This window comes from Lissotriton vulgaris, chromosome 3_1 (genome assembly GCF_964263255.1).
Source record: "Lissotriton vulgaris chromosome 3_1, aLisVul1.2, whole genome shotgun sequence".
Lineage (NCBI taxonomy): Eukaryota > Metazoa > Chordata > Amphibia > Caudata > Salamandridae > Lissotriton > Lissotriton vulgaris.
In genome coordinates this window covers 990273805-990296404 of record NC_141689.1, presented here as the reverse complement: position 1 = coordinate 990296404, position 22600 = coordinate 990273805, and positions in this window count along the sequence as shown.

Here is a 22600-nt window from a genome sequence, read left to right as displayed (position 1 = left end):
CATAGAGACTTGCTGAAGATAACCGGTCAGAACATTCGTAAGCTCCGATTTCTCGATGCGACAACATCTTCAGACTGAAACTGTACAACTTCTTACTGAGGCTCTATTCATGGGAAATATCCTCCCACATATCCTTCAGTTCTGTCTTTTCTTTTTTTGTGATGTAAGACGTCACATACCGAGCCACAGCCATACAGTTGTCAGCCACAAACTGTATATCCATGTTAGCATTCCACATGGACAAAATCACTGGGTTGTAGTCGTTAATGTACTTGGACTCTTCATTTCTTTTCAAATTGTATGTGTTTTTGGGTGATTTCCTCGTCACATTATGTCGCAGCGAAGACATCAAATTGTTCACTCTTCCTTTAGATATCACTGATCGTGGAAATGCAAAACGACATTTGGTGTAGTACTTGTCCTTGTTTCTGAATTTACGACGACAGTACTTTCCACAATGATGGCTTTGAAACTGTAAAACTTGTTCTCTTAGACTTTTATCTTCCTTTGTCTTTGGAACAGCACATGTAGAATACTGTTCTATGAAACTCATCACTAAGTCATCCGGATCTGTTCCAAATTTGGGTGCATCTTTGATCCATAGCAGCATATGTATTTGAGGAGCACCTCTTGCTTGATACTCCTTTCTCCAGAAGAAATCCAACACCTCTCCAAGAGGTGGATTTTTCTTGTTCGTGATGAAAGACATCATAGCTTCAAATCTATGATTGAAGTACCTGCATACATTCACTGGATCCAAAGAGCACAGTTCTCCGGGTGTCTTGAATTCAATATTTTCAATGTTTCCATTGGCCTCTCGTAGAAATTCAAGTAAGTCTTCCCAGCCATACTCAGCACAGCTGAGAGTGAGGAACCAAGTAGGAGTTCCTAAGTTCCTCAGCATACATTTTAAGTCACCATGACGACGGTACCAATACTCATTAGTTCCACGCTGACATGCCATGAGATTAATCAGGTGAGAATCCAAAATACTGTCTTGCACATTGACTTTATCCATAAAGTCCCTTGCCGAGATATTTTGCAGTTGTACACCACTTTTCAAGATGTGGTTCACTGCATAAGACAGTCCAGACAGATCACTTTCAAACAGTAGATGAAATAAATAGGGAATGCATTGACGAAACCTAGGATCTTCTGTATACAATCGTAAAGTCCGGTATTCTGAAGCAGGAATTTGATCAGGTCGCTTATCATATCGTCCTCCTCGACCTGTGGGAAATAACTGTGGGAAACACCGAGCTTCCAAACTTTCCTCCCAAACACTAATGGGACTCCCTTTGGCTTGTTTCATTTGAAACAACTCAATAGCATTCCCCATGACTTCCTTGGAATGCAAAGGATGAACACTATAATGTTCATATATTTCTTCATTTTTAGAGGCTTCTACTTTCTCAATTTGCCCAGCACACAAATCGCTGTCCTCTTCTTCACTTACTTCCTCTTCTACAGCACATACATTCTTGTAGTACTCATTATTTTTATCAAATACAATGTTGCCTTTTTGACTTTCCTAACATCCACTAAATCTTGCCAGATTTTCTTACTCTTTGTCGGAACCCCATTAACTAGGATAACTAGAGGTTCCTCTTCCATTTTCTCTACTCCAATTGTTTAATTTTTTCTTCAAATCTAAAGGCAAATAAACAACTCTTCCCTTTAATCCTCTCTGTAAATCTGCTGGAGGCAATTTCCCTGTCTTTGGCTCCATTCGTACAATAGCCTGAAAGGGATGGACACTTTGAATCAAAATAGATTCATAAGTATTTAAATCCTTCAATTCAGAAGGAATGTCAACCAATTCCAGATTATTATGAACCGCTCTAGCAGGCATCCGGTTTTGGTTTAATTTGTTAAAACAATAGGTACACATACGTTGTTCCGATCCCAAATCAAAACAATTTTCTACCATCAAGTATGTGGCAAAATCCTTCTATTCACTATTGTTTCCATTTCACTTTTTGCATATAAATCCACTAACTTAGTCTGATTCTTATAATAAGTCCGTCGACAACACACACAAGTGAAATTAGGCCTCTCACTTGATTTCACCTGAAAGTTGAAAATTTCCTTGTGAAACTTATCTATATTAGAAATCAGTACACTCTCTTCCACATTACCTTCTTCTACTGGGTCAATTTCAACATTGTTCTCTTCACCAGCAAAGTAACAGAACTCAATTTCTTCACAAATATTCTTCACATCTACTTCAGAACCATGCAAAAGAGCAGTGCTTAATTGTTTAAGCATAATTGCTGGACTCTTAGCATAATACAACATTCTAACTAATTTCCTCACTTTATTATGATGCACTGCTAGCTCCTGAAATGATGAAAAACACTCTGGCATACTCTCCTGGAAAGACAAGCCAGTGAATGACCACACAAACCTGTCACTTCTCTCACTCTGCAAGGATCTAATTCTTGCAACAACTTTATTTTTTGTTTTAAACTTTTCTTATTAAATGTCCGTACAAAATCACAAAGCAAATTGATGGAATCCTGTCGCACACTGCAAATAGAACTACACTTCCAGGTGTACACTGGTCCCTTAGGACGTCTCCCTAAAACCTCATCACTTAACACCTCTTCTGCATCTGCAGACACAAGTTTTTCTTTTTCATCCGGACAACCATCTTTTACCTCATATGCTCGACCACTGGTGTCAACTGCATGCACCAAATCATTGTCCTGGAAGTAACTCTCCTCATTGAAAAATGCCTCACAACTTGAACTATGCATCCATTCTCCTGAGAAAACTTCACAAAAATTACTACGATTAACTACTCTCTTCCATCTACTATTTGATTTGAAATCATAAATTACCTTGTTTAGTTTCCTAATTCTATTGATTACCAAAATAAATAACTTTTGCTTAATTTCGAAAGCCTGATCAATAATTTTCTCTACATTTTTCTTTCTTTTATAAAAAGCCACTTTCTGTTGACCTTTCTTGAAATTTTTTATCAAATTGCCAATTATCCTGTTGCGGAACATTCGTCTACGAATGTCTCTAAACAGATTTTTCCTTTTACTACCATGCACAGAGTTATCTCCTGCTCTAGCAGTTAGATTTTTGAGGGGCCTTTCCTTCCCGTTTAAATTGGCTCTCTTCTTCTGAACTAAAACATGTTCTCTAGTGCTACTTTTTCGTCTGCAAATGTTTCTTAAAAAAGATTTTGTTGTCTTACCCGGAATTATTTTGGTGACTTCACAATTTTTAATTCTAGAGGACTGCTGCAACGGTCCATTATCTCCATTTTTACCAAGGTGGGGTGTAAGTCGCTTTGCTGCTTTATTTTTTCTTTGCCTTGAGGGCATGTTTGAATTTTTAAGAATATCTTGAGTTGAATCTGTGGAAAATGTATTAAAAGAATGTTATTAAATACTATTACCAAACAGTAAATCAATAACAGTAAGCAAACTATTGAATGGAAGGATTTTCCAACATACTTGATGGTAGAAAATAGCAATGGAATGGAATGCTTCTACATATGGCTGAGATACCCGCCACCCCCTCTCAACACAATCCCCAAGGATGGGAAACCGGAAACAGTTCTGAAGTTTTTGGAGACGGGAGGGAGTGACCCTCCCGGGCCGTATTTATTAAAATATGAAACAAAATTAAAACATTAAAATAAACAGTTTCATATTATGTACAATTTCATGACCACATTGCGATGTTTGGCTAACCTTAACCTATCCTCTAGTACAAAGGTTCTCCTATCCGAACTAACATCCTACCAAACATTTACTTAACTTTTGAAATTGTACATCCTAACGTTTAAGGGCCAACGGCAAGGTCGTAACCGGTGTCAAGATCCCTAACCCAGACATATCCCCCTCACTTGTGAGGGGCGGCACGGAGGCTTACCTCAAGTGCAACTACCAATTTCCCTTGACTTGAAGGGGGCCCCAATAAAACTCGACGCCACTTAAAGGTCGTACGAGGACTCGTGTGAGGTATCTAGAAGGTAGCGTAGACCCCCCCCCACACAACTTACCACATCTGCCGTCGCAGACGTACTGGCCCCGGGAAATTCCCCAGGAGGGGGCTGCAACCCCTCCTACCCATGAAGGGGCCTTGACCGCCTTCCCTTTCCTTTCGGCGACCCATCCTTAGAAGGGACCGCCTCCCCGTTGAGGGGCCAATGGCCACCTCCCCCGAGCGCCCCCATCCGTAATGGGTGACGCCCACTCATAGGGATCTTCCAATTAGTGCTCACCGATCATGACCTTACCGCCCGACCAAAATAAATACGACAATGATAACTAAATAACTAAAGACTAAATATAACAAACAGTAGCAACAACAACTTTATTCAAAGCATGCCTACTGATGAACACTAAAGCAGAATTACTTTATTTGCAAAACATAACACAAAACGATCATCCTTTATTGCATACTCAAAATCTTCACGATAATACCGCAACCTGTAAACGAAAATCAGAATTATCAATCAAACTTTATTTAAAACCACTCGCTGTCTTCAGGGGCTGGTGGGTGGGTCAAAAATGGCTCTTCGTTCCGTCTCGAGCTCACGTGCTGCGAGGAGGTGCAGCTTCAGAGCACAGGAACAAGAGGATGCTTTCCGGTCTTGTTCCTCCTTTTATCCGTCTTCAGGGCGGGCGTAAACCCGCCCCTGTCTGCCCCAAGGGCGTGGCCAGCCGCGTCAGTGTCTAGGCCAACCCACTCTAGTGCGGGAAAAGGCGCGCCCCGGCTACGCCGCTTCGGGCATACCAGCCGAGACTCGCCCCCCGCCCAAGATGGCTTCCCGGGGGGATCGTGGTACTCTGCCATACGTTTGGGGGGACCGATTGGTCGCCCCTTGCCATATGGCTGAGATACCCGCCACCCCCTCTCAACACAATCCCCAAGGATGGGAAACCGGAAACAGTTCTGAAGTTTTTGGAGACGGGAGGGAGTGACCCTCCCGGGCCGTATTTATTAAAATATGAAACAAAATTAAAACATTAAAATAAACAGTTTTATATTATGTACAATTTCATGACCACATTGCGATGTTTGGCTAACCTTAACCTATCCTCTAGTACAAAGGTTCTCCTAGCCGAACTAACATCCTACCAAACATTTACTTAACTTTTGAAATTGTACATCCTAACGTTTAAGGGCCAACGGCAAGGTCGTAACCGGTGTCAAGATCCCTAACCCAGACATATCCCCCTCACTTGTGAGGGGCGGCACGGAGGCTTACCTCAAGTGCAACTACCAATTTCCCTTGACTTGACGGGGGCCCCAATAAAAATCGACGCCACTTAAAGGTCGTACGAGGACTCGTGTGAGGTATCTAGAAGGTAGCGTAGACCCCCCCCAAACCCCACACAACTTACCACATCTGCCGTCGCAGACGTACTGGCCCCGGGAAATTCCCCAGGAGGGGGCTGTAACCCCTCCTACCCATGAAGGGGCCTTGACCGCCTTCCCTTTCCTTTCGGCGACCAATCCTTAGAAGGGACCGCCTCCCCGTTGAGGGGCCAATGGCCACCTCCCCCGAGCGCCCCCATCCGTAATGGGTGACGCCCACTCATAGGGATCTTCCAATTAGTGCTCACCGATCATGACCTTACCGCCACAGGTCCGGATAGTTGACCGGCTATCCGGACCCCCCACCACACTCCTACCTAAAGGTCATGTTTAACGTCTTCAGCCAAGCTATGAAGTCTCCTATGAGTAACTCATTCCCCATCCGAGACAAATGAACACCATCCCCCAAGTACATACTGTCATCATTAATACACCCATGCGCGATAGAATGCAGTGCATTGGAACGGAACAACCTACTTACTTTGTTATTAATTTTTCTCACCGAGTGATTTAAAGCAGAAACCGAAAAGGCCCCCCGCCACACTTTCCGTGGGATCATATGGGACCATGCAATCGTGCACCCTGGAACTCTCCTCGCTAACCAACTTACAGTGGAAAGCATCGCTTCCAGGAGAAGTCGTCTACCAGTGGTGACCAAATCATTGCCCCCAAGATGTACTATGACTACAGACGGCGGTGACCTCGTCCGCCCTAGCAAACCCTCGAAAAATGATTGGAACTGGTCAATACAGAGACCGCCCTTTCCGTAGAAGGACACCCTGTACCCGTATTCCCCAGCCACGTGCACCATGTCACCTGCCTTGAATACGTCCGCGGCACGCCTCACGTATGAGTGGCCCACGACCCACACCTCCTTTTTAACAGCCGGTGATGTCTGACCGCTGGCCCGGTGTTGGGTCGACTGCATAGTCCGCCCCGCCTCGTAGGCTTGCGTAACTGAAAACCAAACAAAAACAAGAAGCGTGAGTACATCATTACGGCTTCACAACAAGTGCAAACGCACATACCTTTTATAACAATTGGAGGACCAACGCCCCACACGTTTAACTTGTTCCACATGCAGACCCCTGGCTGTAGCCTCTGTAGCAGCCCCTATCCGAAAGGAATGGGTCCCAAATTCACCCGGGTTCAAGCCCGCAGCTGTAATCGACATCGCAAGCACCCGCTGAAACTGAAACCTTGTCAGTGGGGTGGCGTCCACGTGTCTCAACAAGGTCCCCCCCCATGATGCCACCCTTTGTGTTAAATAATCCTCTAAACACTTCACTGGGCACATGGACGACCCGGGAATCCTGCGAATAATTATGCATTCACCCATCCCACTCTGGTCGGTTTTGGACCTCACGAACGAGACAGTCATCGTCTCCCCTCTGATCTGAACGTGCTCTGCGCACAGTCCTCCCGTCACATCCTGCTTGTTCCTTGCCACTAATTCGCTTACCCGCATAGCCCCATGAAATGCCAGCGTAAAAGCGGCTCGGAATAACACTGTCTCAAACTGAGACGAACATGTTGTAGGGAGTCTGGATAATAACTGGGCCAACCTATCCAAACCTATCGGGCGCCTCTCATCTACTCTGCGACCCTCAAGGCTTTGCCACCCACGTAGCGCTTTTTGCACAACGAAAGACGCTGTCGGGTCCTGGATCCCATGAGCCCTAGCAACAAAGGAAATGGCAGCCCGATGCCTCTGGGCCGTGGCCACCGTTTTCCCTGCCAGATGTAATGACATCAGAAAGTTCACAACCCCTTCCTCCTGGCCCCAAAGCTCCTCTCTAGCAGTCCCCAAAAAGGCTAAATAGGACCGGAACGCCCCTTCATATGCCTTCCTCGTCCTGGGTGCTAAACTCTCTCCCACGAGGTTACGAAGTTCGGGGCACCGAGAGACCAAAGAGCTTCGGGAAAGGGTGCCGGCTCCGGGTCCGCTGTGGGCAGAAAACCCCAGAAGGCCTGCATACGAAAACGAGAAAGGGCATCAGCCGCCTGGTTCATTACCCCAGGGACATGTCTTGCTTTGAACAACACATTCAGTTGCATACACAGTAATACGATTTCCTTGAGCAGCCTCAAAACCCATTTGCATCGTGCTGCCTGACTATTGATACACTCAACCACGGTCATATTGTCAGACCAAAATACCACAGAGTGATCTCTGAACCCTTCGGGCCACGTTCTCAGGGCCACGAAAATGGGGAAAAGTTCCAGGAAAGCAATGTTACTTGTCAGTCCACTGTTATGCCACCATGCCGGCCATTTTTGTGCAGACCATCGAGCACCGAAAATGGCACCAAAACCTACACTCCCTGCAGAATCTGTCCACAGCCCCAGCTCCTCAGAGGACACGGCTGGTTTATTCCAGACGACTCGACCATTGAAATCTGCCAGAAATGCCAACCAAATGCGCATGTCCTGGCGGACCTCGGCCGAGAGCCTCGTGCGATGATGGCCCTCCTTCAATCCGACCATGGCTTGAGCGATCGAACGGGAAAAGGGGCGGGCCATAGGTATAACTCTCAGGGCAAAATTCAACTGGCCCACTAACTGCTGTAACTGATGCAGCTTAACCTTAGCTTCACTCAAACACATTTGCAGGGATGCCCTGAACTTTAACACTTTATCACTTGGTAAACGGAAACAACCTTCTCCGGAGTCTAACTCGATCCCCAGAAACTCGAGGCAAGTCGAAGGACCCACCGTCTTACCTGGTGCCAATGGCACGCCAAACTGATTCATTAAAACACAAAATGCAGCCAAAGCTTGCCCACATTCCGGATCCCCGGCTGCCCCCAGGAACAAAAAATCATCGAGATAATGCATCACATGTTGAAAACCCGTCTTCTTTGTGAAGACCCATTGTAGAAAACTACTGAATTTCTCGAAATAGGCACAAGAAATTGAGCATCCCATCGGCATACATCTATCCATATAATACTGACCCTGAAACATGAAACCCAGTAGACGCTGATCGTCTGGATGTACCGGGAGCAACCGGAACGCTGACTCGATATCAGATTTTGCCATCAGCGTCCCGGGCCCCAGGCGATTCAAAATGGCCACGGCCTCATCGAAAGATGCGTACCGTACCGAACACATTTCCGGGTCTATCGCTTCGTTTACGGAAAGACCACGTGGGGCTGACAAATTATGTATCAGCCGAAACTCACCCGGGTCCTTCTTGGGGACCACTCCTAAAGGCGAACAGACAAAGTTAGCCACCGGGGGTACACTAAACGGACCGGCGACTCGACCTCGAGTAACCTCCTTCCGGATCTTTTCCTGTACCACGGTCGTATGCTGCAAGACCGATATCTGATTTTTACATTTTTCCACACCCTGAAAGTCCCCCACTGGGATGCGGAAACCATATGAAAACCCGTTCCGCAACACCCCAGCGGAAGCACGATCCGGGTATTCACTGAGCCAGGGAATCATTGCCAAGGTATCAATCGGGGTAGGTAAAGGCGCCCCTCGGACTATGTTAGACCTGTTTGGCACCTCCTCTACCCCCGTTATCACCCGTTTTGGCTCTGCACGTGGACTCAGGATGGGATGATTGCCCACACCCACTACATTCGTGTTTAAATTTGCACGATCCCTGGGGCCTAGTACATTTACTCCTGTTAAAATTCCAACAAACCCCCTTTTTACCTGTATTACCGGTAGGCCTCGAGTGATTGTCGGTACCCGTACCTGATCGAAAAGGCGTCCCCGCATACTGACGGGAGGATTCGCCCACATTACTCCCTACTAATGGCACTTTCAACATACCAGTCTCCTTCATTTTGGACCAGGACACAGAATCATAACAATCCCAAGTTAAGTTTTTATCATGTTCTTTGCTTTTCTGAAAAGATTATCATAGCAAAACCAATGATTACCCTCGTGTGATACCGAGTACCCCATGATCCTTGACTGATAACTGGGCAACTCGGGTAGCAATTCGGGCCTCCGTTCTCCCAAGATCGACGTGAAAATTCCCCATGCCTTGCCCCAATTGCCAACGTTTTCATTAACCTTAAAGGCGGCCATCTTTGCGCGCCAAACACTCGGATGCATGAGATCCTTCTGACCTTTAACATGCTCCATCTCATAATGATCAGTAAGTAACGAGAAGATGTTTACATATTCCCCTGCCCATATCTTTTCTCTAATAGCTAAAGGAACATGCTGACCCAACCTCTCCCTTCGAGAGGGAGCCGACTCTTCCCTCGCAATCGGCAATGGCCGCTTACCTGAACTGGTCGCTGTCTCTGCGACTAAAACCGTCCCCTGTGGCTTCTCTACGGCCGCAGCCGGCGTAGATACCTTCGCTGCTTCACGAGTTTCCCGCAGTTGCTTCATTAACACCTGCGCGTCGACAGCCGTGGCGCCCTTGCTACTTTTACCCAACCACGCTGCTACTTGTGCTGCCAGCTCGGGCGGCATGTCTTCCCCGGACACGGGGGTGACCACCACGGGAATCGGATTCCCTTCCTCCGGCACAGGAGTGGATGCTTCGAGCGGGGCACTGGGACCCGGGGTATCTCCCCCAGCTGCTCCTCTCCTGGGCCTCTTGCCTTTTCCTCCCGGGGCCGTTCCCTCCAAAGGACGTTTCGGGCCCCCTTCCTCATTTTTATCCATCCGCCTCTTTAGGTCGGTCATCTCTTTCATGAGAACCCGCAGCATCTGTTCGGTAGTCATACGCTTTCCCGCCTTCTTCGGCATTCTCCGACAGAGTATCTGTAAAACAAACGAGAAAGATTACAACGCTCAAAAATGGCTCTTCGTTCCGTCTCGAGCTCACGTGCAGCGAGGAGGTGCAGCTTCAGAGCACAGGAACAAGAGGATGCTTTCCGGTCTTGTTCCTCCTTTTATCCGTCTTCAGGGCGGGCGTAAACCCGCCCCTGTCTGCCCCAAGGGCGTGGCCAGCCGCGTCAGTGTCTAGGCCAACCCACTCTAGGGCGGGAAAAGGCGCGCCCCGGCTACGCCGCTTCGGGCATACCAGCCGAGACTCGCCCCCCGCCCAAGATGGCTTCCCGGGGGGATCGTGGTACTCTGCCATACGTTCGGGGGGACCGATTGGTCGCCCCTTGCCATATGACCTGTGCTCTGTTATATGTTAATCTCAACTAATTTCGAGGCTCTATTTCTATTTAGAGATTGTTCCAGAACAGACATTGTTGATGTTATTGTTATTGACTTAAAATTGCCAAGCACACATGAAGGCATATTTACTAGACCCTTGCACCAGGGGGAAGTGACTTAAAATTGCCAAGCACACATGAGGGCATATTTACAAGGCCCTTGCACCAGGGGGAAGTGACTTGAAACGGCCAAGCACACATGGGGGCGTATTTACAAGGCCCTTGCACCAGGGGGAAGTGACTTAAAATTGCCAACCACACATGGGGGCGTATTTACAAGGCCCTTGCACCAGGGGGAAGTGACTTGAAATGGCCAGGCACACATGGGGGCGAATTTACAAGGCCCTTGCACCAGGGGAAAGTGACTTGAAATGGTCAAGCACACATGACGGCGTACTTACAAGGCCCTTGCACCACTTATGCATCACTTTTAACATTTACAATGTGGAGCACCATGGAGCAAAAACAGCACAGATGCATCATACATCTATTCATTCCTTTTCCTTAAAAACGATTTTCTGATCATAATTTGAAAACAAAGCACAGCTCCTATGTAGAAGCACACCTTGTCAGTACTAATACTTCACATTATCTGCAATTACAATTTGTAAAGGAATGCAAAATCTTCTTGGAAAACATAATGCAAACACTTGACACAAAACATCATTTTAAATGCACAGCTGGCTTACTTATTTTCTCCAAAAAGGCATACTAGTCTCTTTCTAAAATAAAGGAACCATATCTCACCTTACCAAATGCATTTTGAATTTCAAAACAGTCTCAGAGGCCCTTGCACCAGGGGGAAGTGACTTGAAATGGCCAAGTACACATGGGGGCGTATTTACAAGGCCCTTGCACCAGGGGGAAGTGATTTGAAATGTGCAAGCACACATGACGGCGTATTTACAAGGAACTTGCACCAGGGGTAAGTGATTTAAAATTGCCAAGCACACATGAGGGCATATTTAGAAGGCCCTTGCACCAGGGGTAAGTGACTTAAAATGGCCATGCACACACAGGGGTGTATTTACAAGGCCCTTGCACCACTTATGCATCGCTTTTAACATTTACAATGTGGAGCACCATGGGGCAAAAACAGCACAGATGCATCATGCATCTATTCAACAAAAGCGACGCATTGCAGGAGTCACATCGCAAGTAAATAAATTCTTATAAATTTAAAAAGCATTCCTTTTCCTTAAAAACGATTTTCTGATCATAATTTGAAAACACAGCACAGCTCCTATGTACAACCACACCTTGTCAGTACTAATACTTCACATTATCTGCAATTACAATTTGTAAAAGAATGCAAAATCTTCTTGGAAAACATAATGCAAACACTTGACACAAAACATCATTTTAAATGCACAGCTGGCTTCCTTATTTTCTCCAAAAAGCATACTAGTCTCTTTCTAAAATAAAGGAACCATATCTCACCTTAGCAAATGCTTTTTGAATTTCAAAACAGTCTCAGAAACACACCAATTTTTCTTTAGCAGAGCAAAAGGTATGCACTCAAGAGGCAGCAACCAAGAAAGGCACAGAAATACTGATATTCATCACACATATCTCTCATGTCACCCAATCAAAACTCTTCCCTCACTTTTTTCAAATCAACACCCTTCCCCCCTCTGCCCTTTCTGTCCTTTTTCCATAGCAACTACCTCCTGCCAGACCTCTCATGTTTACAAGTTCACACAACAATGTTTCAAATGAACTCTGAACTCTCCGTACACCTGCTAATCCACTGCAATCTTTCTTAAAATCATTTTTTTTTTACCATTCAAATTACATCTTTCAAAGAACACATCCATGCACCCTAACTTTCTGTTTTCAGCAATGGAAATCCACCAATCACTGCTAATGAACCATTAGCACTGAAACTCCACAGTTTTTTTTCTTTACAAACTCCTACTGTTTCAACTGCCATTTCATTCCCACACTTCATCTCACTGCAGCAGAACCTCCTCTCACCATGTTTTCTGTCTGGATTCTTGGACATAGCTACATCCACTGGGCTCACAGGTATGCTGATAACAGAAATTTACACAACCTCAATTTACAAAATGTGGAAATCAAATGGATTGGGCAAAGAGGATTAAGATGTCACCAATTGATACCATTGGTGAAAACCTTTTTGCATTTGCCAAACCCTGACCTCATAATAGTGCACTGTGGAGGAAATGATTTGGGCACTTTGACTAGGGTAAGGTCTGGAAATGCTCTTAGAGGACACCTTAGACCAATTAATGGCACTTTTTCCTCAAACTGCCTTGGTATATTCCAATATATGCCAAAGACAAAAATTGAGGTGGTCCAATCAATTTTGTCCACAAATTGAGAAAGCGAGGAAGCATGTAAATAAGTCTGTTTCAGCTTATATGAGAGACCATGGAATGGGCGCCATCTACAACAATAACTTGCGGTACTACATGCAAGATATCTACAGAGGAGATGGTGTGCACTTCTCAGATGATGGAAACAGAGTTTTCATACAAAATTTAAGACTGTGTATTGGTACCTACTTATAAGTACCGGGGGCCTCATTTATGAGGCCTTGCGTCAGTTTTGCGCTGCGGATGCGTCCTTTTTTGTGACGCATCGGCAGCGTAAAACATGCGCCTTGTTGCGCCATATTTAAAAAGTGACGCATCTAGGTAGATGCGTCACTTTTTAAACCCCTGCGCCACATTATACCTGCGTCAGGTATAATGTATGCAGAGGGGGCGTTACCCCTCAAAAAGCCTCGTAATAGTGACGCAGTGAAATCTATGAGATTTCACTGCGTCACTTTTAGGATGCGGTTGCGTCAAAATCTTGCGCCTGCCTCACAGAAGGCGTAAGACTGATGCAAGCCCTTTCACATGGGGCTTTCCCCATGTGAAAGGACGCATTGCTGGAGTTGCGTCACTTTTGTGACACACTCCAGCAATGCGTCACTTTTGCGCTTACAGATGCGTCAGAAATACTGACGTATCTGTAACTCCTTGCGACATGATGCGTCATACATTAAATATGACGCATCATTGGTGTCGCAAGGAGTGCGCAGTGAAAAGTGACGCATCGCTGTTTTCACGCAGCGATGCGTCACTTTTCATAAATGAGGCCCCTAGAACTTACACAGAACACAAAAGCTCTTTTCAGAGCTACCTTAACTATAATTACTCTTTCCAAATTACGAATGTACCTTTTTTCACTAATTTTCACTTATGTTCGCTTCCCGGTTCGCTACCCGGTTCGCGTACCGGCAGCTAACCGCGCAAAAAATTCAAAATCTTTTTTTTTTATTCCAACATATATGAGCCTCCTCAGCCACCCTCAGAAAACCTAGGGGGTCAGGATACGTTTCCCGTGCCCCCTTATACCCAATTCCCACATTGTTTTTCCTCCATCTTGTGATTAAATTCCACCGAAACACAAAATGGCGAACTCCCGTTACGCGACCGGTGAGCGACCCGGTTCGCGTACCGGGAAGCGCTTCTTCTGTGAAAAATCAAAAAAATAAATTTTGCCCCACGGGACCCTTTAATAACCCCAACATCATTCCTAGGGGGTCAAGAGGGGTCTACCTTGCCCCCTTTCATTAAATTCCCCCTTCGTTTTTCTCCTCCTCTTGTCTCTCGATCCTACCGAGAGACAAGATGGCGGCCGGTCCGGACTGTTTAGAATGTTGACAGACACCGGAGAGCCAATCAGCTTCACTTCGCGAAGTTCCATTACGTGTCAGGTACGCGAACCGGAGCGCTAACCGGAGCGCTGTCACAGATATATCTGTTTTTTAAAACGTTAATTTCTCAAAATCCACTGGAGTCAAGCTAGCCGGGCTGATGAGAGGTGTTACCTCGAAACCGGTCCGGTCCTCGGATGCTTGATTCCGTTCTGGGAAGGACATGGCTTTTGTAGTTCGGACTGGACTGTTCCCATGGGGCAACAGGGTCAGAGCTGATTTGCATATCGCCATTGTCTAACCCAGGGTGGTGTGGAGTGCAAAGAAACGATGGATTTGGGCCCAGATCTTTTGACTGGGGGAATGTGTGACATTAATCCACATTCGGTCCTTCACTTGTTGTTTTTGCACATATATTGAGACATAGCAAAGGCACGTCGGGCAAACCATATCTACAATTTTGCCAAGTTTCATGTAAATCCATTCAGCCGTTCGAGCTAAAAGTGAGTCCAACTGCCCTATGGAAAACTCAATGTTAAAAACGCGTTTTGGGACCCCCCTTTTTTCTCGGCCCCCCCTTGACGGAACCCCCCAAATTTTCAGGGGCTGCTCAGAAACAAAATGTGCCATTTTCCAGAAAATTTCAGCCAATTCCGTCCACAAACGCCAAAGTTATTCGACATAGAATTTTCAAAAATCCCATAGGAAAAAAATCCTAACTATATATACCTACTGGCGACCGCCAGTAGGTAATATATATATATATATATATATATATATATATATATATATATATATATATAAATATATATATATATATATATATATAAATATATATATATATATATACATATATATACATATATGCATATATATACATCCACAAAAAGTGCCCTACGGAGAAAAGCCACCACACGTAATTTGTTCTTCTTATTCTTTAATCCACCGTTTGCCAACAGGGTTTGGACTGGGGCATTTCAGCAAATTAACCTTTAGCCAGACGCGTTTCAGGACCTGTAAATCCCTTCCTCAGTGGCTGGTGTGCAAACAGAGGGAAGCGGCGATGTCTGCACCTTAATGTCAAAAAGTCCTGCCCCATTGGGCGTGGCCGGCCGCTAGGCCTCCTGGACCTTGTGGTTGCTTGACGTTTTCTTCAAATGAGCCCGCTCCTTAATGTTCCTCCAATGACACAAATGCATATTCCAAGTGGGGCTGCGCACACACAATTCAAAGTACCTGTCTCAGCTTTGCAACTGTGATTTTCGAACATCGTGTGTCCAAGTGTCAACTCCGTTTGATGCTGACAAGGATCTGCTTGCACGCAGTGGGCCTCTCTCTCCTTACAGCTGGGCGTCGCTGCAATTTAGTTCCACAAAAAGTGCCCTACGGAGAAAAGCCACCACACGTAATTTGTTCTTCTTATTCTTTAATCCACCGTTTGCCAACAGGGTTTGGACTGGGGCATTTCAGCAAATTAACCTTTAGCCAGACGCGTTTCAGGACCTGTAAATCCCTTCCTCAGTGGCTGGTGTGCAAACAGAGGGAAGCGGCGATGTCTGCACCTTAATGTCAAAAAGTCCTGCCCCATTGGGCGTGGCCGGCCGCTAGGCCTCCTGGACCTTGTGGTTGCTTGACGTTTTCTTCAAATGAGCCCGCTCCTTAATGTTCCTCCAATGACACAAATGCATATTCCAAGTGGGGCTGCGCACACACAATTCAAAGTACCTGTCTCAGCTTTGCAACTGTGATTTTCAAACATCGTGTGTCCAAGTGTCAACTCCGTTTGATGCTGACAAGGATCTGCTTGCACGCAGTGGGCCTCTCTCTCTCCTTACAGCTGGGCGTCGCTGCAATTTAGTTCCACAAAAAGTGCCCTACGGAGAAAAGCCACCACACGTAATTTGTTCTTCTTATTCTTTAATCCACCGTTTGCCAACAGGGTTTGGACTGGGGCATTTCAGCAAATTAACCTTTAGCCAGACGCGTTTCAGGACCTGTAAATCCCTTCCTCAGTGGCTGGTGTGCAAACAGAGGGAAGCGGCGATGTCTGCACCTTAATGTCAAAAAGTCCTGCCCCATTGGGCGTGGCCGGCCGCTAGGCCTCCTGGACCTTGTGGTTGCTTGACGTTTTCTTCAAATGAGCCCGCTCCTTAATGTTCCTCCAATGACACAAATGCATATTCCAAGTAGGGCTGCGCACACACAATTCAAAGTACCTGTCTCAGCTTTGCAACTGTGATTTTCGAACATCGTGTGTCCAAGTGTCAACTCCGTTTGATGCTGACAAGGATCTGCTTGCACGCAGTGGGCCTCTCTCTCCTTACAGCTGGGCGTCGCTGCAATTTAGTTCCACAAAAAGTGCCCTACGGAGAAAAGCCACCACACGTAATTTGTTCTTCTTATTCTTTAATCCACCGTTTGCCAACAGGGTTTGGACTGGGGCATTTCAGCAAATTAACCTTTAGCCAGACGCGTTTCAGGACCTGTAAATCCCTTCCTCAGTGGCTGGTGTGCAAACAGAGGGAAGCGGCGATGTCTGCACCTTAATGTCAAAAAGTCCTGCCCCATTGGGCGTGGCCGGCCGCTAGGCCTCCTGGACCTTGTGGTTGCTTGACGTTTTCTTCAAATGAGCCCGCTCCTTAATGTTCCTCCAATGACACAAATGCATATTCCAAGTGGGGCTGCGCACACACAATTCAAAGTACCTGTCTCAGCTTTGCAACTGTGATTTTCGAACATCGTGTGTCCAAGTGTCAACTCCGTTTGATGCTGACAAGGATCTGCTTGCACGCAGTGGGCCTCTCTCTCCTTACAGCTGGGCGTCGCTGCAATTTAGTTCCACAAAAAGTGCCCTACGGAGAAAAGCCACCACACGTAATTTGTTCTTCTTATTCTTTAATCCACCGTTTGCCAACAGGGTTTGGACTGGGGCATTTCAGCAAATTAACCTTTAGCCAGACGCTAAATTGCAGCGACGCCCAGCTGTAAGGAGAGAGAGGCCCACTGCGTGCAAGCAGATCCTTGTCAGCATCAAACGGAGTTGACACTTGGACACACGATGTTCGAAAATCACAGTTGCAAAGCTGAGACAGGTACTTTGAATTGTGTGTGCGCAGCCCCACTTGGAATATGCATTTGTGTCATTGGAGGAACATTAAGGAGCGGGCTCATTTGAAGAAAACGTCAAGCAACCACAAGGTCCAGGAGGCCTAGCGGCCGGCCACGCCCAATGGGGCAGGACTTTTTGACATTAAGGTGCAGACATCGCCGCTTCCCTCTGTTTGCACACCAGCCACTGAGGAAGGGATTTACAGGTCCTGAAACGCGTCTGGCTAAAGGTTAATTTGCTGAAATGCCCCAGTCCAAACCCTGTTGGCAAACGGTGGATTAAAGAATAAGAAGAACAAATTACGTGTGGTGGCTTTTCTCCGTAGGGCACTTTTTGTGGAACTAAATTGCAGCGACGTCCAGCTGTAAGGAGAGAGAGGCCCACTGCGTGCAAGCAGATCCTTGTCAGCATCAAACGGAGTTGACACTTGGACACACGATGTTCGAAAATCACAGTTGCAAAGCTGAGACAGGTACTTTGAATTGTGTGTGCGCAGCCCCACTTGGAATATGCATTTGTGTCATTGGAGGAACATTAAGGAGCGGGCTCATTTGAAGAAAACGTCAAGCAACCACAAGGTCCAGGAGGCCTAGCGGCCGGCCACGCCCAATGGGGCAGGACTTTTTGACATTAAGGTGCAGACATCGCCGCTTCCCTCTGTTTGCACACCAGCCACTGAGGAAGGGATTTACAGGTCCTGAAACGCGTCTGGCTAAAGGTTAATTTGCTGAAATGCCCCAGTCCAAACCCTGTTGGCAAACGGTGGATTAAAGAATAAGAAGAACAAATTACGTGTGGTGGCTTTTCTCCGTAGGGCACTTTTTGTGGAACATATATATATATATATATATATATATATATATATATATATATATATATATATTACCTACTGGCGATAGCCAGTAGGTATATATAGTTAGGATTTTTTTCCTATGGGATTTTTGAAAATTCTATGTCGAATAACTTTGGCTTATGAGGACAGAATTGGCTGAAATTTTCAGGAAAATGGAACATTTTGTTTCTGAGCAGCCCCTGAAAATTTGGGGGGTTTTCGTCAAGGGGGGGCCGAGAAAAAAGGGGGGTCCCAAAACGTGTTTTTCCCATGCAATTTTCCATAGGGCGGTTGGCCTCACTTTTAGCCTGAACGGCTGAATGGATTTACACCAAACTTGGCAAAATTGTAGGGACTGGTAGCCCGATGTGCCTTTGCTATGTCTCAAGATATAGGCTCCAGTGGTTTTTACGAAAATTTACTTTGAAAAATATAAATTGGGCTACATTGGGCTATATATATGTTGGAGCCCAAATGTAGCCCAATGTAGCCCAATGTAGCCCAAAGATGGCCACCAGAGACAAAAAACCAAATGTAGCCCAAATATCAGCCAGATGTAGCCCAACTATAGCCCAATGACAGATTGTCCCAGAGTGTTCTAAAGAACAACTAGAGTGCTAACAGTCCTACTTATTACAAAGGTATGGCACACCTGAAGCCATCTTGATTGGAATAAAGTGGTAACTCTTAAAACATTTAATTTAAAAAGGAACAAAATGAGGGGGTTCATTTTGCCATAGAAAGTATGATTAGCGAATATAGGACGAAATCCCGCATACCATCAGTCCGCAAAAAAAATCCCGCATGTACTATTAGGCCGCAAATTAAAATAACGAAAACTTTTAGAACGAATATGCCTTTAGCATACACTAAACAACTAAACTACCCTAAACCCTAAAACACTACCCCCAGCATGACCCTACACTACACAAACAGTACAACACTACCCTAAACCCTAAAACACTACCCCCAGCATGACCCTACACTACACAAACACTACAACACTACCCTAAACCCTAAAACACTACCCCCAGCATGACCCTACACTACACAAACACTACAACACTACCCTAAACCCTAAAACACTACCCCCAGCATGACCCTACACTACACAAACACTACAACACTACCCTAAACCCTAAAACACTACCCCCAGCATGACCCTACACTACGCAAACACTACAACACTACCCAAAACCCTAAAACACTACACCCCAGCATGACCCTACACTACGCAAACACTACAACACTACCCTAAACCCTAAAACACTACCCCCAGCATGACCCTACACTACACAAACACTACAACACAACCCTAAACCCTAAAACACTACCCCCAGCATGACCCTACACTACGCAAACACTACAACACAACCCTAAACCCTAAAACACTACCCCCAGCATGACCCTACACTACGCAAACACTACAACACTACCCAAAACCCTACAACACTACACCCCAGCATGACCCTACACTACGCAAACACTACAACACTACCCTAAACCCTAAAACACTACCCCCAGCATGACCCTACACTACGCAAACACTACAACACTACCCAAAACCCTAAAACACTACACCCCAGCATGACCCTACACTACGCAAACACTACAACACTACCCTAAACCCTAAAACACTACCCCCAGCATGATCCTACACTACGCAAACACTACAACACTACCCTAAACCCTAAAACACTACCCCCAGCATGACCCTACACTACGCAAACACTACAACACTACCCTAAAACCTAAAACACTACCCCCAGCATGACCCTACACTACGCAAACACTACAACACTACCCTAAACCCTAAAACACTACCCCCAGCATGACCCTACACTACGCAAACACTACAACACTACCCTAAACCCTAAAACACTACCCTCAGCATGACCCTACACTACGCAAACACTACAACACTACCCAAAACCCTAAAACACTACCCCCCAGCATGACCCTACACTACGCAAACACTACAACACTACCCAAAACCCTAAAACACTACCCCCAGCATGACCCTACACTACGCAAACACTACAACACTACCCTAAACCCTAAAACACTACCCCCAGCATGACCCTACACTACGCAAACACTACAACACTACCCAAAACCCTAAAACACTACACCCCAGCATGACCCTACACTACGCAAACACTACAACACTACCCTAAACCCTAAAACACTACCCCCAGCATGACCCTACACTAGGCAAACACTACAACACTACCCTAAACCCTAAAACACTACCCCCAGCATGACCCTACGCTACACAAACACTACAACACTACCCTAAACCCTAAAACACTACCCTCAGCATGACCCTACAATACGCAAACACTACAACACTACCCAAAACCCTAAAACACTACCCCCAGCATGACCCTACGCTACGCAAACACTACAACACTACCCAAAACCCTAAAACACTACCCCCAGCATGACCCTACGCTACGCAAACACTACAACACTACCCAAAACCCTAAAACACTACCCCCAGCATGACCCTACACTACGCAAACACTACAACACTACCCAAAACCCTAAAACACTACACCCCAGCATGACCCTACACTACGCAAACACTACAACACTACCCAAAACCCTAAAACACTACACCCCAGCATGACCCTACACTACGCAAACACTACAACACTACCCAAAACCCTAAAACACTACCCCCAGCATGACCCTACACTACGCAAACACTACAACACTACCCAAAACTCTAAAACACTACGCCCAGCATGACCCTACACTACGCAAACACTACAACACTACCCAAAACCCTAAAACACTACCCCCAGCATGACCCTACACTACGCAAACACTACAACACTATCCTAAACCCTAAAACACTACGCCCAGCATGACCCTACACTACGCAAACACTACAACACTACCCTAAACCCTAAAACACTAGCCCCAGCATGGCCCTACACTACGCAAACACTACAACACAACCCTAAACCCTAAAACACTACCCCCAGCATGACCCTACACTACGCAAACACTACAACACTACCCTGAACCCTAAAACACTACCCCCAGCATGACCCTACACTACGCAAACACTACAACACAACCCTAAACCCTAAAACACTACCCCCAGCATGACCCTACACTAAACAACCACCACAACTCTACACTACACTAACACAACACTACACTACACAACACTACACTACACTACACAATCACTAACCCACGAAAAAATTAACACAAACCCACTTACCTCTCTCGTCATCGTGGTTTTCACAACGCAAATGCATTTACCATACATGCCTTTAAAACGTAATTCTTTGTAAAGGCATGCGCGATAAATGCACATGCGTTTTGAAAAAATGCGGGATAATGGTATGCGAGCTCAATGACCTTGTGGGATAATGGTATGCGGACTGAAAGTCTGCGGGATAAAAAATGCGGGAAAATGGCTGCAAACCATGATTAGCAGCAGACTTCCCTGGTGAGCACTAGCTTTACTACAGTGATCTAATAAGCAACTAGAGTGCTAACATTCAGAATTTATGGCAAATGTGTGACACATCTGAATGCCTTCTTGATAGAACCAAAGTAAACAAGCATTGAAAATGCAATAGATCTCGCCCTCGTTTAAGTTAAAGCCATTCTGTTTGTAATGAGGTGGCTTTTTAGCTTTGCTTTTATTAGTGTTTTTAAAACTTTCATGTAAATAACATGCATATGTATGCATATATGTATATGTATGCATGCATTTATATTTATATAGATATGCAGATTACATATGTTTATATATGTATATTACCTACTGGCGATAGCCAGTGGGTATATATAGTTAGGATTTTTTCTCTATGGGATTTCTGAAAATTCTATGTCTAATAACTTTGGCGTTTGTGGACGGAATTGGCTGAAATTTTCAGGAAAATGGCACATTTCTTTTCTGAGCAGCCCCTGAAAATTTGGTGGGGTTTCGTCAAGGGGGGGCCGAGAACAAAGGGGGGTCCCAAAACGCGTTTTTCCCATTCATTTTTCCATAGGGCGGTTGGACTCACTTTTAGCTCGAACGGCTGAATAGATTTACATGAAACTTGGCAAAATTGTAGATATGGTTTGCCCGACGTGCCTTTGCTATGTCTCAATATATGTGCTCCAGTGGATTTTGAGAAATTAACGTTTAAAAAAATATATATATCTGTGACAGCGCTCCGGTTAGCGCCCCGGTTCGCGTACCTGACGCGTAACGGAACTTCGCGAAGCGAATCTGATTGGCTCTCCGGTGTCTGTCAACATTCTAAACAAACCGGAGCGGCCGCCATCTTGTCTCTCGGTACGATCGAGAGACAAGATGTGGTGAAAAACGAAGGGGGAAATGAAGGAAAGGGGGCAAGGTAGACCACTCCTGACCCCCTAGGATTGATGAGGGGGATATTAAAGTGCCCCGCGGGGCAAAGAATTTTGCGATTTTACGCCGTAGAGGCGCGTCCCGGTACGCGATCTGGGCAGCTCACCGGGCAGCTAAC